The 15,192-nt window shown below is 41.9% G+C and overlaps 1 protein-coding gene across 21 annotated transcripts in view; it reads left to right on the forward strand.

The window, feature by feature from the left end:
- Positions 1-15,192, forward strand: part of LOC124014436 (receptor-type tyrosine-protein phosphatase delta-like) — a 611,657-nt gene that overhangs the window by 293,568 nt on the left and 302,897 nt on the right. The window lies entirely within an intron of this gene.

The raw sequence follows: 15,192 nt of genomic DNA on the forward strand, positions 1-15,192 counted from the left end.
AGGACTGTGGGTTTGATTCTGTAATAGCTGCCTGTCTATCGAATGTACACAAGGAGGACAGACATTGTGTGTAGACATTGACACATGTCTACGCGGTATCACAGTGCAACGCACTATGTTTACTGGGATGTGACAACTCATTCTGACAACACAAAAGTGACATGAATGTAAAGCAGCACACTGTCGCAATACCAAGATAGCTACAATGCAGTACTGACATACACAACAGACTACATTTAACCTGCCACATAAATGCAATGTCTTATTTGTCCACCTGTGCACACACCTGTCTGATTGTGAAAACTGCAAGTGTCTTCCTGTGGTAGGGAGTGGTTATGTGGTTGTATGTTGTTACAGTCATGAAAACTATTATTAAGGGAATTGAGCTACTGTGTAAATACTGCAATGCAGGTTTGATTGAGTTTATCCTGCTAACATAGTTTGGTAGATGAAGACAGACATGAAGAAGACAGTGGCATTGTGGGTAAATTGTAGATAATATAAGACTTTGTATTGTACGGACTTGTCTTTTCCAAAAGTCTAATATTACACTGACACACTGAATCGTATTCAAATGAGAATGTTAACTGGCTGACGGATGATATCATAGGTTAGTATTTATACTGCAAAATGAGCAAGAAGGCAAATTGTAATTTATATGAAGAAAAATCCCATTGTATTGAAAATGCCATTCCATTTTCAAACTATGATAAAGTAACACTCATTTGATATGGTTGACTGCCAGCCGAATTCATTATTTTTGTTGCAGAGTTCGACACACATTTGATTTCCTTAGTCTTTAAATTGACAATTATATGTGAGGCCTTACTCTGAGAAATCCAGAATGTCTCATTTTACTCACTGGCTTATGAGTTAACATTGAGACTCATCCTATTCATGTTGACAACATATTGACAGACATGTCAATGACCTACAGGTACATTCCATGACACATAGACAATGAGTAACCAAATATATCTGCAATATGAACTAAACAATGAAGTTGTCTGTGTCAAAAGTACAGTCTGTTAGTGAACTGTTGAAGCTTCAACATTGACCTAAGGGGAGCAATAACAAGGTGTTGTGTGATATTTCCCAAGGTTTTTATTTGACTGCAGTCCTGTGTGTAGTATAGTATTAACTATGGCATGTTTGAATGAGACAGTCCTCAAGTGTGGATGGATTAACTTGGAAAATGCTCACTAACAGGGATGTAAACACATTTGTGCACAAAATTTGAGAGACATTTCTGGGATTTTCTTTATTACAGCTTAGAAAACATGGGACCAACACTTTACATATCGCATTTATATTTTTGTTCAGTGTATATACCCGAGTATACACAACATTAAGAACCATGGCATAGACTGACCAAGTGAATCCAGGTCTGGTGGTTTGGAGATGACATAGCCTAATACAGACAGAAGCATGTCTGTTCTACGAAATATATTCCCATGTAAATGTATTCTCAAATACGACATTTTCTCTGTTATGCGGTGGACACTGACCTGACATGCATGATTGTTGATGACACTCCGATGTTCAGATGAATGGAATTAAATGGTAGTGGTGGCAGTGGTGTAAAGTACTTAACATTGAGACTCATCCTATTCATGTTGACAACATATTGACAGACATGTCAATGACCTACAGGTACATTCCATGACACATAGACAATGAGTAACCAAATATATCTGCAATATGAACTAAACAATGAAGTTGTCTGTGTCAAAAGTACAGTCTGTTAGTGAACTGTTGAAGCTTCAACATTGACCTAAGGGGAGCAATAACAAGGTGTTGTGTGATATTTCCCAAGGTTTTTATTTGACTGCAGTCCTGTGTGTAGTAGTATTAACTATGGCATGTTTGAATGAGACAGTCCTCAAGTGTGGATGGATTAACTTGGAAAATGCTCACTAACAGGGATGTAAACACATTTGTGCACAAAATTTGAGAGACATTTCTGGGATTTTCTTTATTACAGCTTAGAAAACATGGGACCAACACTTTACATATCGCATTTATATTTTTGTTCAGTGTATATACCCGAGTATACACAACATTAAGAACCATGGCATAGACTGACCAAGTGAATCCAGGTCTGGTGGTTTGGAGATGACATAGCCTAATACAGACAGAAGCATGTCTGTTCTACGAAATATATTCCCATGTAAATGTATTCTCAAATACGACATTTTCTCTGTTATGCGGTGGACACTGACCTGACATGCATGATTGTTGATGACACTCCGATGTTCAGATGAATGGAATTAAATGGTAGTGGTGGCAGTGGTGTAAAGTACTTAACATTGAGACTCATCCTATTCATGTTGACAACATATTGACAGACATGTCAATGACCTACAGGTACATTCCATGACACATAGACAATGAGTAACCAAATATATCTGCAATATGAACTAAACAATGAAGTTGTCTGTGTCAAAAGTACAGTCTGTTAGTGAACTGTTGAAGCTTCAACATTGACCTAAGGGGAGCAATAACAAGGTGTTGTGTGATATTTCCCAAGGTTTTTATTTGACTGCAGTCCTGTGTGTAGTATAGTATTAACTATGGCATGTTTGAATGAGACAGTCCTCAAGTGTGGATGGATTAACTTGGAAAATGCTCACTAACAGGGATGTAAACACATTTGTGCACAAAATTTGAGAGACATTTCTGGGATTTTCTTTATTACAGCTTAGAAAACATGGGACCAACACTTTACATATCGCATTTATATTTTTGTTCAGTGTATATACCCGAGTATACACAACATTAAGAACCATGGCATAGACTGACCAAGTGAATCCAGGTCTGGTGGTTTGGAGATGACATAGCCTAATACAGACAGAAGCATGTCTGTTCTACGAAATATATTCCCATGTAAATGTATTCTCAAATACGACATTTTCTCTGTTATGCGGTGGACACTGACCTGACATGCATGATTGTTGATGACACTCCGATGTTCAGATGAATGGAATTAAATGGTAGTGGTGGCAGTGGTGTAAAGTACTTAAGTAAAAATACTTTAAAGTACTACTTAAGTCGTATTTTGGGTATCTATCTGTACTTTACTATTTATATTTTGACAATGTTTACTTTCACTCCACCACATTCCTCAAGAAAATAATGTACTTTTTACTCCATACATTTTCCCTGACACCCAAAGGTACTTGTTACATTTTGAATGCTTAGTAGGATAGGAAAATGGTCCAATTCAAGCACTTCTCAAGAAAACATCCCTGGTCATCCCTACTGTCTCTGAAATTAAATGATGTCTGAGAATTGAAGTGTGCCCCTGGCTAACTGTAAATAAAAAATACAAATAAGACAATTATTCCTTCTGGTTTGCCTAATATAAGGAATGTGAAATTATTTATACTTTCACTTTGTCTTTTGATAGTATATTTGAGCAATTCCATTTACTTTTGATACTTAAGTATATTTAAAACCAAATACTTTTAGACTTTTACTCAAGTAGTATTTTACTGGGTGACTTTTACTTTTATTTGAGTCATTTTCTATTAAGGTATCTTTACTTTTACTCAAATATGAAAATGGGGTCATTTTTTAAATAGTCTATAATGCGAACTACAGCAGCACTCAACTCAGACAGCGGTGTGAAGCCGACTCCAGCTGCTGGCAAAGTCATTCAAAGCCTATATACTTTGTCACCCAGGATGTAACTTTCCAGTCATACTATTTTTGACAGTTAATGTTGTTATTAAAACAAAATGAGACAACCTCATAGTAGAATAGTTGACCTATTTACCTCGTCGGTTTGTGTGTTCTATGTGAGAAAACTCTTCCTCTTGAGGCGTATTCAAGTTGCGAGAGCCATAGGAGGGAAACATGTACTCTGACAAGCAGTCAATGCACAGCTATTAATGCAATCGCAGGAAAACACTTTTGAAAGCAGTTTTGGCCTTTGTTAAAAAAGGGGGGAATCACAGTTTTACATTACTACCACGTTTATTTCCCTAGTACTTCAGTTTACATGGATCACCACAGACAACACTGCTACTCCTACTGCTCTCTCTTCGTCCGCCCACGTGTTCTCGCACACCCCGAGAGCGTCTGGTCAGCGGGGTGGTGGCACCGGGATCCTCATCTCTCCCAAGTGGTCATTCTCTCTTTCTCCCCTTACCCATCTGTCTATCGCCTCCTTTGAATTCCATGCTGTCACAGTTACTAGCCCTTTCAAGCTTAACATCCTTATCATTTATCGCCCTCCAGGTTCCCTCGGAGAGTTCATCAATGAGCTTGATGCCTTGATAAGCTCCTTTCCTGAGGACGGCTCACCTCTCACAGTTCTGGGCGACTTTAACCTCCCCACGTCTACCTTTGACTCTTTCCTCTCTGCCTCCTTCTTTCCACTCCTCTCCTCTTTTGACCTCACCCTCTCACCTTCCCCCTACTCACAAGGCAGGCAATACGCTCGACCTCATCTTTACTAGATGCTGTTCTTCCACTAACCTCATTGCAACTCCCCTCCAAGTCTCCGACCACTACCTTGTATCCTTTTCCCTCTCGCTCTCATCCAACACCTCCCACACTGCCCCTACTCGGATGGTATCGCGCCGTCCCAACCTTCGCTCTCTCTCCCCCGCTACTCTCTCCTCTTCCATCCTATCATCTCTTCCCTCCGCTCAAACCTTCTCCCACCTATCTCCTGATTCTGCCTCCTCAACCCTCCTCTCCTCCCTCTCTGCATCCCTTGACTCTCTATGTCCCCTATCCTCCAGGCTGGCTCGGTCCTCCCCTCCCGCTCCGTGGCTCGATGACTCATTGCGAGCTCACAGAACAGGGCTCCGGGCAGCCGAGCGGAAATGGAGGAAAACCTCGCCTCCCTGCGGACCTGGCATCCTTTCACTCCCTCCTCTCTACATTTTCCTCCTCTGTCTCTGCTGCTAAAGCCACTTTCTACCACGCTAAATTCCAAGCATCTGCCTCTAACCCTAGGAAGCTCTTTGCCACCTTCTCCTCCCTCCTGAATCCTCCGCCCCCTCCCCCCTCCTCCCTCTCTGCAGATGACTTCGTCAACCATTTTGAAAAGAAGGTCGACGACATCCGATCCTCGTTTGCTAAGTCAAACGACACCGCTGGTTCTGCTCACACTGCCCTACCCTGTGCTCTGACCTCTTTCTCCCCTCTCTCTCCAGATGAAATCTCGCGTCTTGTGACGGCCGGCCGCCCAACAACCTGCCCGCTTGACCCTATCCCCTCCTCTCTTCTCCAGACCATTTCCGGAGACCTTCTCCCTTACCTCACCTCGCTCATCAACTCATCCCTGACCGTTGGCTACGTCCCTTCCGTCTTCAAGAGAGCGAGAGTTGCACCCCTTCTGAAAAAACCTACACTCGATCCCTCCGATGTCAACAATTACAGACCAGTATCCCTTCTTTCTTTTCTCTCCAAAACTCTTGAACGTGCCGTCCTTGGCCAGCTCTCCCGCTATCTCTCTCTGAATGACCTTCTTGATCCAAATCAGTCAGGTTTCAAGACTAGTCATTCAACTGAGACTGCTCTCCTCTGTATCACGGAGGCACTCCGCACTGCTAAAGCTAACTCTCTCTCCTCTGCTCTCATCCTTCTAGATCTATCGGCTGCCTTCGATACTGTGAACCATCAGATCCTCCTCTCCACCCTCTCCGAGTTGGGCATCTCCGGCGCGGCCCACGCTTGGATTGCGTCCTACCTGACAGGTCGCTCCTACCAGGTGGCGTGGCGAGAATCTGTCTCCTCACCACGCGCTCTCACCACTGGTGTCCCCCAGGGCTCTGTTCTTGGCCCTCTCCTATTCTCGCTATACACCAAGTCACTTGGCTCTGTCATAACCTCACATGGTCTCTCTTATCATTGCTATGCAGACGACACACAATTAATCTTCTCCTTTCCCCCTTCTGATGACCAGGTGGCGAATCGCATCTCTGCATGTCTGGCAGACATATCAGTGTGGATGACGGATCACCACCTCAAGCTGAACCTCGGCAAGACGGAGCTGCTCTTCCTCCCGGGAAGGACTGCCCGTTCCATGATCTCGCCATCACGGTTGACAACTCCATTGTGTCCTCCTCCCAGAGCGCCAAGAACCTTGGCGTGATCCTGGACAACACCCTGTCGTTCTCAACTAACATCAAGGCGGTGGCCCGTTCCTGTAGGTTCATGCTCTACAACATCCGCAGAGTACGACCCTGCCTCACACAGGAAGCGGCGCAGGTCCTAATCCAGGCACTTGTCATCTCCCGTCTGGACTACTGCAACTCGCTGTTGGCTGGGCTCCCTGCCTGTGCCATTAAACCCCTTCAACTCATCCAGAACGCCGCAGCCCGTCTGGTGTTCAACCTTCCCAAGTTCTCTCACGTCACCCCGCTCCTCCGTTCTCTCCACTGGCTTCCAGTTGAAGCTCGCATCCGCTACAAGACCATGGTGCTTGCCTACGGAGCTGTGAGGGGAACGGCACCTCAGTACCTCCAGGCTCTGATCAGGCCCTACACCCAAACAAGGGCACTGCGTTCATCCACCTCTGGCCTGCTCGCCTCCCTACCACTGAGGAAGTACAGCTCCCGCTCAGCCCAGTCAAAACTGTTCGCTGCCTTGGCCCCCCAATGGTGGAACAAACTCCCTCACGACGCCAGGACAGCGGAGTCAATCACCACCTTCCGGAGACACCTGAAACCCCACCTCTTTAAGGAATACCTAGGATAGGTTAAGTAATCCCTCTCACCCCACCCCCCCTAAGTTTTAGATGCACTATTGTTAAGTGACTGTCCCACTGGATGTCATAAGGTGAATGCACCAATTTGTAAGTCGCTCTGGATAAGAGCGTCTGCTAAATGACTTAAATGTAAAATGTTAAATGTAAAAACTGGATTTTCAAGCATGTTTTAGGTGTAGCTGTGCAACAGAGCTCTTAAAGTGACAATATCGAAGCCAGTGGCCATCAAAGGTGAACATTTGTCCACTGAAGTCGGTTACGACGCCAAACTGCAGTCAAGTCAAGGTGAGGACGACGAGCATGCAAATGAGCTTCCCTGAGATGGTTTCTGACAGTTTCTTCAGAAATTCTTTGGTTGTGCAAACCCACAGTTTCGTCAGCTGTTCTGTTCTGGTGGCTGGTCTCAGACGATCCTGCCGGCGTGGTTACACGTGGTCTGTGGTTGTGAGGCCGGTTGGACGTACTGTCACATTCTCGAAAACGGCGTTGGAGGCAGTTTATGGTTGAGAAATGAACATTCAATTCTCTGGCAACAGCTCTGGTGGATATTCCTGCAGGCAGCATACCAATTGCACGCTCCCTCAAAACTTGAGGGCATTGTGTTGTGTGACAAAACGACACATTTTAGAGTGGCTTTTTATTTTCCAACGCAGCACAAGGTGCACCTGTAATCAGTTTCTTGATATGTCACGTGTTAGTTTGATGGATTATTTTAAGCAAAGGATAAATGTTCACTAACAAGGATGTAAACACACTACATTTGAGAGAAATCAGCTTTTTGTGCTTCTCGAACATTTCTGGCACCTTTTATTTATTTTATTCCAACATTTTATATGTTGCGTTTATATTTCTGTTCCGTGAATATTTTAACAATATATCAGATGATTTCCTGCGGTTTTCCATACATTTTCCACTGTTATCTGTATGACTATATAAATCTCATGTAAGTCTTTCTGTTCCATCTCATTTCACAGCACCACCGTCCAGTGCCCTCATAATGGTCCCCTTCGCCAGCCTCCGCAATTTTCCCCTACACTATTTATGCAGCGTGACAGGAAAAGCACAACATAATCAGCCTCTGAATTTGTATTTAATGACAGGGCATAATGATTTGGATACCTATTCATTCATTCAACCCCTTACCCACACACAATCTCACTCTGGTGTGGGAACATGCACACGCCCCAATCCCATAGCCTCGTTTTGATCAATTTCGCTCCCTCAAATCTGTCTGCATCTACATTTTAGCCGACCGCGCTTGCTCCCACCAATCCGTTTCTGACAAATGACCTCTCCGCAGCCAATTTTTTCACCATGCTCACACACTGTTGTTGACACATTGTAGCAAATAGGCTTATTTTGACTTCACATCAAAGAAACATTATGATGAAATATGGGCATTTTCTCTTTTTATATATATTTATTACAGTGGCCCTCCTCCTTTTTCTATTCTACCCCACGAAAGGTCATTAGCAACGACACAACAAAACTAAGATGGAATTACAATTTTGCATGCGTCGGGCCAAACAGCTCCCTGTGAAAATGATATGTGAAATTGGAGCCCAAGACTAAAGTTTGCACCAAACAGTGTCAGTTTCTGAGGTGTATGGCTACTGAGTCCATGGTCATTTGTATGCATTAAGTAATGAGCTTTTAAAAGAGTGGCCTATTTGAAAGATGTTGCATGAAACATGCAACTATCTCTGGTGTCTTGATTTTGTGGCCACTCTGATAACAAAGCGGAATAGGTAATAAACTGAATGACAATGGTTTATAGGGATAAGGTGTATATACAAATGTACAAATGAACAATAATCACATTTAATCATGAAGCAATTGAGAGGATTGATTTAATCGTGAAGCAATTGTATTATAAATTGCCCCTTGATTACTATTAATACTTAATTAATGAATATTTCCCATGCATAATACTTCAGGAAATAGTGATACATTGAGTGTCTTTTTACCAGATAACTTTCTTCCCAAATGTAAGTAATTTTCCCCAACAAGTCCTCATATGCCACGTGCCCCCCATATAAATCACACTCCTATCGGTTAGTGTCCTTTAAATGAGAGCATTTACAATAATAGTTCTCCTCGGTTTATAATAATCCACAAGCCTCCTGTTTTTGATTTATGTCTTTCAGCAAAATGCTTAATGTCTTTCTTGGTGTCCCGCCATTGGTCTTTCTCATTGCTCTCAGCGTCTGTATATGTTATCGATAGAGCTATGAGTGATGACGAAACAAATCCCCATTGTGTCGCTTTCAAGGAAGATGCAGAATGTGATACGTCTGGGAGATGGAAAGGGAAAGAGAGGGGGCCAGTTTCAAGGAGCGCAACAGCTAAGTGTCCTTCCCCCTCTCTGCTTTGAAAGCTCTTTCCTTTTCTCTCTGGGAGAGGACAAGCATCTGAAGGCTGTGAGCTACTGCTTCCGTCAACACAGAGGCCAACCAGCCCAGGGAGGACTAGTGTCGCTTGCTGGAACTCATGCATTGTAGAATGATTGAAAGGCGATTATTCATTGATTCCATTGCCACACGGCTTGGTTCAGATCATTTCCGAGCAGCTGGCAATGTACTGCTTACAAATCAATCTAAAAACGAAGTGTTACTTCGTACACCCCCTACTGTCAATTGACTGGCACATGTTATAAACAAATCAAATATTCTGACACAATAGAACCAACTGCATAATTTATACAGTTCACTCGAGTAATAGTTCATGCTTATTACCCCATGTGAATATGTAAAAAAACCTACATTAGTCTTCAGATGTGGGGATGATTAATTCAATAGTATAACAGATTATCATAGACTTTGTTCTATTCTCAAAATGTCTATAATGTATACCAACCGTTTATGATACATTCCTATTGAAACATATGCCACAATCATTCCAGTACATCATGGCCACTGAACATTCGTCTGAGTGGTTTTACTAGAGGAGAAATCCGCTTCAAAGGCTAACTCTGAGTCTTGATCATTGGTAATTCAGCTCGCAGTACAGGGGGCAGGCTAAGAAAGCTGAACTCCTCCTACCGTCGAAGATGAGTGTTTCGTTAAACGATGATGAGTGATTCATTAAACATTGACAAGCCGTTCAGAGGGAAGCTGCCAGGATAACACACAAACAGATGCCTAATGAGGGCTGGGATGGACCTATCATTGTCAGCCATGATATGACTGCATGCAAAATATAACATATTATAGAGAAAGTCTTTGTAGAATGTATTCAGTGACTATAATGAAAAGAGGTGCAATATGGTGACATAAGCTGATTATCAGGTTGTGTTAAACTAGAGGTGTCACTAGAGATGTTACTGATAGGAACTGAAACCTAGATATCAGTGCATGCTCATCTATCTAGGGAAACAGCATAGTGATAGACATTATCAACCTTTAACACTGATGATTTGGAAATGTTAAAGTGAAGAATAACTCACACTGAAGAAACACACGACAGTGTGCGCATATAACAGCATACGGCCACATCAGCTGCCACAGAATCATCTAATGAGAAATGCATTTTAAATTTTAAAATGTAATCAGTAGGATCACCCCACGCAATCAGCTCTTCTTCATTTCACCTGAGCGAGACTCAAAAAAGCGCCTTCAATGGGAGAATTATTGCCAGCAACTTATCAAAGCGGGATTGCGTTTTGACTTGGATTAATATAGTGGAGGCTGATAATGTCTAAATTTAAAATGATCTCCTCACCAAACATTCTATAGATATTGAACTTGAGAGTTTGATTTTTGTGTTTCTTTATGCCTTGGAGTTCTTTCAAAGACATGAACAGTTTTAGATTTTGTGAAATAGGTTTAGAATGAGATGAAATAGTAATATATGTGATACTAGTAATACAGTAGATTTACTATCTAATATAGGCCATGCTTAAGCCGTACAACATAGCAAATGTAAGCCTGCCTTCATATTCAAAATACCTCAGTGCCTGCCACATGCTTCATTCCTATGCAGTGTTCGAAGCTGGAACATCACCCTGACAAGGGAGCAAGCCAGGGATCGGAAAATGACTTAAATGTTTGCTGCTCAAAATTCCAAATGACCGATAAGCGGTATCTATGACTCCAGCGAACATTGGGATTCCGCCGGATATGTGAGAGGTAGAGGGTTGGAGAACGCCAATGTGTTATGACTGTTGCTCATCTGAAGCCACAGCCTCTCCGCACTGAACTTTGTTCTGCTAGCAGATTTTTTGTTCAAATCAAATGTTATTTGTCACGTGCGACGAATACAGGTGTAGACCTTACCGTGAAATGCTTACTTACAAGCCCTTAACCAACTATGCAGTTCAAGAAATAGAGTTAAGAAAATATTTACTAGATAAACTAAAGTCAAAAATTTTAAAAATGTATCAAAAAGTAACACAAGAAAAGTACATAACAATAACGAGTCTATATACAGGGGGTACCGGTACTGAGTCAATGTGTGGGGGTACAGGTTCATCGAGGTAATTTGTAAAGTTACTATTTATAGGTAATAAACAGTGAATAGCAGTAGTGTAAAAACAAGGGGGATCAATGTAAGTAGTCCAGGTGGCAATTAGATTAATTGTTCTGCAGTCTTATGGCTTTGGGGTAGAAGCTGTTAAGGAGCCTTTTGGTCCTAAACTTGGCGCTCAGGTATTGCTTGCCGTGCAGAGAGAACAGTCTATGACTTGGGTGACTGGAGTCGTTGACAATTTTTTGGGCCATCCTCTGACCACCTAGTTTATAGGTCCTGGATATCAGGAAGCTTGGCCCCAGTGATGTACTGGGCCATAGACACTCTACCCTCTGTAGCGCCATACGGTCACATGCAGAGCAGTATGGATGCACTCGATAGTGCCGCTGTAGAACCTTTTGAGGATCTGTGGACCCATGCCAAATCTTTTCAGTCAGGCTCCTGAGGGGGAAAAGGTGTTGCCGTGCCCTCTTCACAACTGTCTTGGTTTGTTTTGACCATGATAGTTGGTTGGTAATGTGGAAACCAAGGAACTTGAAACTCTCGATCCGCTCCACTTCAGCCCGTAGATGTTAATGGGGGCCTGTTCGGCCCTCCTTTTCCTATAGTCCACGATCGTATCCTTTGTCTTGCTCACATCAGCTCCTTTGTCTTGCTCACACACTTGCTGCCATGTTCCCGTTTATTTGAATACCGTAATTAACAAATAAGTTGAATCATCCATGATAATTATATCTGTTGAGGCCTACTTCAGAAACACCAATAATAGGATTTCCATGCCTACCACTGGGTGCCATCACCCCCCTCCATCACCAACTGCCAACCCTGACAGAAACTTAAACTGATTTTGCCTCGTTCTCTCAGAAAACTGTTAAGTTCATTATCTTCTGCTGCAGAATCAACTTTTTTGAATAGCTCGCCCAAATATTCTCAACAGTTTCCAGTTTCCATTTGAATTGCCTTTGTCTGCTATAGGACTACTGTTTCCTCATTTAGATATGGCCAAGCATTATTTTACTCATTGCATTGTGAACTGACAAATGATTTCCAGTGTTATCTTTCTAATACTCGGCTTTGTCTTCTGATTCTCATTCTGATTTACATTGCCGATACTGCCTGCGTCTATTAGTGAACACAATGAGAAAGAACATACAGCCAAATGTGAATTCAATCATTATTAGCGTACTGCTTAAATGTTTTTGTCACTTATTTGAACTTGGAACCAAAGGAATTTCTGACTTGTTTAATCATTCTGAGCGGTGAATATGAAGGGAAGTATTAAGTGAAAGGTAGAATCTACTAAGGTTTTGATCAGGTGGAGCATTTGGAAACATGGGATATGTGAGTTTACCATGGATTTGACACCTGTCCTGCCTCTGGAAAGAAAAGTACACTAAATATGTTTTAAAGCTCTCACATGCTCTCACTAAGATGAACAGTAGTACAGCATAGAACTTGCACACATCTGTCTATTGAATGTGTTGTTATTGGCTTCAGAAATAACGGACCTCACTTTGAATATGAATGAAGAAAGATCACTGTAATTTGAAATGACACTGTCATGCACTTAACTTTGAGACGAGCAACAGCATCCATTTATTTGCGCTTGTCCTCCGCTGGCAGTCATGACACCCCTATTATGTGTGACAAGCCGTCTTCTGCTAACTGACAGACAGTTTAGGGGAATAATTCCACAGCAGGTCCAGCTGAGGACAGTTTGGAAAGCCAAATGATCCACAAAGACCAGACATAATGAATCCTTGTGCGTGGAGGCATGGAGGGGTGAAAAAGAGCTTGACAGTTTTTCAGACACATCTGTCTCGATCCTTGCCCCTAAAAACTGTTTTCCTTTGGCGGGAAAAATAGGTCAGCTGTGAACACCTGGCTGAGTCTGCTGAAAATCTTCGACGTGGGCTTTTAATTAGCGGACCACGCTGGGAATTGTGTGGATTTAAGATCTGTTCTGGCCAACGCTGCACAGTTCATGTCGGATTTTCAGTGTGGAGGTGGTGAAGTAGCTGTTTTAGAAACAGTCTTTTCCCACGAAAGGGAAGGGGCAGGCAGGAGTGTTCCAGCTTGGCCCACATTCAGATACTGGATTATTGAGATTACACCACAGTGACTGCTTAATTAAACATTTGCCCGTCTAATGACTTTGCTGGAGAGGGAATTATATGTCTAAATGCAGAAGAATGTACATTGACCCCGAACAGAAATCGATGGGGCATATAGTTTTGCCGCCCAATGTATATTCTGACTTGTTTAGGGCGAATGTTTGCATATTGACTCAATCCGTTTGTCAATGGCTCAACATTAATCGAGCTGCAGGCTCATTCTTCGTCGTCTTGATGCATTGATTGGTGGTGTTCTACCAGTGTGCTTACTTTGTGCTTTTTGTTAGTCCAAATAAGGGGATTTATAAGTAAATGACTGGTGAATGGTGTATTGTCATTTTAAAATGTACACGTATGTCATGTTTTCTTGTGTCAGCGTGTGTGTGCGTCTACGTGCGGGCACCAAGTGTTTCCACCCATCAAACTGTTAGTTTCTAAAGGAAATGAAAGACACAAAAAAATGCCAAATGCCAAACAAAAGGTTAGTTTTATTTTGAGGAAAACAGTGCAGTTTAAAAATTGATTAGAACCTTTTTAACTTTGTGCAGCTGCAAACTTTGCTAAAGGTGCGACCACTTTGGAAATATGTCCATAATGTTTTTTTTCTCGGATGACTTGAAACGGACGCCAAATGATGTCAGTTCTATTTCTAGCCTTGGCCTGGAGTAATACTTTTCCCAGATCCACATTGTGCATGTTTGTGTCACTTCTTCATACATTTTACATGAGATTGAGTTAACATAAAATATTGAGTGTTTAACAAATTTAAACTGTTATGTGTAAAGGAGGACATTAATATTTTATGATCTTTCCAACTTCCTGATTTAAAAAAAAACTGTCATCGTTATTCTTTGGTATGCAATGAGGACATCAAGAAAATATTGCAATAATCCTCCACATCCATTTTCAAGGAGATTGAAATTAAGTATCTTGCTGATATTTCTCTGTAGTTCAGTTGGTAGAGAATGGTACCCAGAACCACATAATACATTAAAATGTATGCACTCATAACTCACTTTGAATAAAAGTGTCTGGTAAATGGCATATATTATAAAACCAACAAATACTTCAGACCACAACATTCCTTAAAAACTCATTCTGAGTTCTCTATGGTCTTTAACAAGGGATACTTAAAATGTATTCTAATTGAGAATTTGGATGCCAGCGAAGTTGGGGCATGAATTAGGTATTTTAAACAGTGTCAATGTGCCTCGTCTCACAAGTTTCCCCCCTATTGAAGTCTCAAATTAAGTTGACCTCAACCAAAAGCTTCAGGACATGCAGCAAAGTCAAAGCCAGTCATATTACTTCCTTAGCTTTTGTATTCTCCTCTGTGTGATAAGCCCCTCCCTCTAATGAGAAGATGGGGACTAATAAGGGTCCTATCTGCTCTTGATTTGAGATATTAACACCTCATCAAAGTAAAGCCAGCGGTAGTCTCTCCTTTCCCCCTTCGAAAATGTACTTTAGCCTAGCAATGTCTCCAAAATATATCTTTTGGAACCCAAATTAAAGTTGGAGTTGAATGGCCAAGAGCAGATTGCCTCTCCTCACTCAAGAAACATGTAATTTGCCTGACTATGAATACATTAAACTGTACTCAGAAAATATCACCCCAAAAATGTTGCATTAGTGAACTTTAATACTGAATTTACGCATTGATTTTAGACTCAAAACAAGGCAAATATACTGTGCATCAATAATGTACAGAGGAACTCCTTGAATATGAAAATGGGTCAGGACCAGACATGGACCATTCATGGATTCTTCAGCGCTGAAGAAATGTTCAGCCATCTGAGATAATGTGGAATCTTGGGACAGATGATTTAAATAGCACGACCCGTCATTGGCCAGGTACTGTCATGTAATCCTTGCCGCCACTCCTTG

The sequence above is a fragment of the Oncorhynchus gorbuscha genome, linkage group LG25 (genome assembly GCF_021184085.1).
Source record: "Oncorhynchus gorbuscha isolate QuinsamMale2020 ecotype Even-year linkage group LG25, OgorEven_v1.0, whole genome shotgun sequence".
Taxonomy (NCBI): Eukaryota; Metazoa; Chordata; class Actinopteri; order Salmoniformes; family Salmonidae; genus Oncorhynchus; species Oncorhynchus gorbuscha.